The sequence below is a fragment of the Petaurus breviceps genome, unplaced genomic scaffold, assembly GCF_028583685.1.
Source record: "Petaurus breviceps papuanus isolate PSGF00001 unplaced genomic scaffold, PetGlider_PUasm1.0 90734, whole genome shotgun sequence".
Taxonomy (NCBI): Eukaryota; Metazoa; Chordata; class Mammalia; order Diprotodontia; family Petauridae; genus Petaurus; species Petaurus breviceps.
In genome coordinates, this window is record NW_027187327.1 from 8,386,940 (window position 1) to 8,389,960 (window position 3,021).

Here is a 3,021-nt window from a genome sequence, read left to right on the forward strand (position 1 = left end):
AAAAACTTTCATTGTTCCCATTGCTTATAGGACATATATATCTTCTACTTAAGGCTGATGTATACTTGTATTCCCTATTTCATATGTGTGTATACATATATATGTAAATATGTGTGTGTATTTTTTTTCTTTCCCATCTCTGCCTTTGATTATACTATGTCTTTTTTCCCCTTCCCTCCTAACCTTTACTTGGTTAAATTTATCCATCCATTGAGGTCTATCTTATGTAGACCTTCCTGATTATTCAAATCAGAAGCAATTTCTTTCTCCACTGAAATCCTGTAATAGTTCTCCATCAATCTTTATACTTCATCAAAAGCTATCATGTATTATTGTTTAATGTTTTCAGTGTATGTTTGTTTTTATACACCATATTACCCATGAAATTCGTAAGTGCATAATAGATACTCCATAAATTCACTTTGAATAAATTATCCAAAATATTTTTTTGAATCTTGTTCTAGTTTAATTTTTTCCCATATGTTATATTAACAATTTTGCCATGTGTTTATATATAATTAGAGTGGCAAATTGTTCCTATTCTCTAACATCATGATCCTACTACCAGAACTATATAACATTATAAGATCATAGATTTAGATTAGTGGCCATATAGAACAGACTCTTTCATCACATAAATAAGTGAACTAAGTCTCAGAGAAGTTGTTTGTTGAACAAGGTCACACAACTAGTTTGTATCTGAGTTGTAATATGAACCTGGGTAATCAGACTCCAAATTTAGCAAGCTTTCCATTATATCATGAAAAGGTATTTTATATATTCATTATTAAAATATGTTGTCATTATTCACTCATTTTTCAATCATATCTGACTCTTTATGACCCTATTTGGGGTTTTCTTAGAAAAGATACTGTCATGGTTTGACATTTTATTCTCCAATTCATTGTACATATGAGGGAACTGAGGCAAACAGAGTAAAGTGCTTTTCAGGGTCACACACATATTAAGTGCCTGAGGTTGGATTTCAGCTCAGGTCTCCCTGACTTGAGACCCAGCTCTCTGTCCACTGCTTCATATAGCTGCCTCAACTATATGTATTTTCCCTATTATGAAAAGTTGGAAGAGGGAGACTGAGACAGAGAGACAAAGACAGAAACAGACAGAAAAAGAAACAGAGTAGAGAAAAATATTGAAGCTTATTTACTGATGATTATTTTTTAAAGCAACAAGCAAAAACAACAACAAAAACCCTATATTCCAGAAAACTGGTGGACAAGGTAAAACTTGTGACTGGTAGGAATGGACCTTGATGCCACAAGGCTTCTTCGGTACACCAGAGAAGCACCTTACCCTCCTCCTTCACCCAAGTTCAAGGTTCATTGCAGTCACCAAACTCGTAACTGAGGGAGGCAGACCAAGGGAAAGAGAAGCTAAGATAAGTTGAACTGATCTATTATTGTGGCATAATGAATGCAGATTTGGCCCACAGTGAGGTGAACCCCAACAAGGGTGATGATCAGCCAAGGCATTTGGCTAGCCTACATCATCTTGCTAGGGCCTCTGCATGTGGTTCTACTCAGCATCCCCTTCTTCATCATTCCAGTTGTCTGGACCTTGGCTGTCATCCATAACCTGGCTATGCATGTCTTTTTGAAAACTTTGAAGGGGGCACCTTTTGAGATCCCTGTCCAAGGCAAGATCTGACTCTTTACACACTGAAAGCAGATGGTCTATGGGCTCCAGTTCACCTTCTCAAAAAGTTGCTCAGTTATTCTCACAGTGTGCTTTATCTCCTGTCCAGCTTCTATACCAAATATAATCTTGCTCACTTTATCATCAATGCGACTTCACTACTCAGTGTAAGAAAAAAAACAATCAAGAAAACATATTCCAATAATTAAAGAGAGAGACAGAGAGACAGAACTAGAAACAGAGACACAAGGAAAGAGAGAGAAAGAGAAAGGGAAAGACAGAAAAAGAAACAGAGACAGAGAGGAGACTGGTCTATATAAAAAATACTGACAGCAGGTTTACTTATAATAGTCAAAATCAGAAAAAGCGAGAAGCAAAAGTCAATGAGAAAAATCCATATACCCAGTGTTGAGGGATGAAGAAGCAAAAATATGAGCATGGTAAAAGATTTTTAAATAAAGTGAAGAAATTAAAGACATGTAAACTACATAGATATTTTCATAGAATCTGAGAAGTTCAGAGTAAAAAATAGCACAACTTCAATGGTAGGACAGATGAGGAATAATAGTCAATGGAAAAAATATCATTGTTGACACTTTTCCTGAAGTTTCAGCCCTAGATTAGGTGTTCTAAGCCTGTAGTCCATTAACTTAAAAAAAAAAACAAGAACTGTATTTCAGCATGATTGCTTTTCTTTGTTATACTACATATTTTATGCATTGAAAGGCATTGAATTGAGAAGGGGTCCATAGGTTTTACCAGACTAGCAAAGGAGTCCATGGCACAAAAATGGCTGAGAATCTTTTACTTTAGGACAAATGCAGAGGGTTGTATTTACAGATGTGGTCCTTCCTAGTGTTATAACCCAATGATCTCAAAACTATTCAAAGGAAATAGATTATAAGATGTGATATGGCATGGACATGAGTAGTTAGCAGTAGAACTATTCATATCACAATTTTTTTGTTCTTCTGCATTTTGGTGTGGAAAGCAGAAGCAAACATGACTGTGAGGGACAAATCAGTAGTCTGAAAACTGTTTGGATAAGTCTGTGTTTAGCAAGATAACTTCCAGTCTATTTAATATTACTCTCTTTCATACATATTACTTTCTCTACCTTCCAGCTTAAGGGTAAGCTAACCTGTTTGATGCTTTCTGCTTTGCCCATTCCATCTCCTTTATCCGTTCTTTTGCCACATACCTAGAATGTTTTCCTTCCTTACCTCCACTTCTCAAATGTCTTGACAGGGATTAAATCACACATTTTCTCCTTAGTGAGACAAGGATGCACAATAAATCTGAGCTAATCACTGTTCCCTGAACATTTGCTAATATAGGGCTACCCTCTGGGCTTTAATGATTATACAT

The 3,021-nt window shown here is 35.8% G+C and overlaps 1 pseudogene; it reads left to right on the plus strand.

Annotated features, from left to right (window-relative positions):
• Positions 1-1,260: 1,260 nt before the first annotated feature.
• LOC138145411 (ORM1-like protein 2 pseudogene) lies at positions 1,261-2,525 on the plus strand (annotated as a pseudogene).
• Positions 2,526-3,021: the final 496 nt, after the last annotated feature.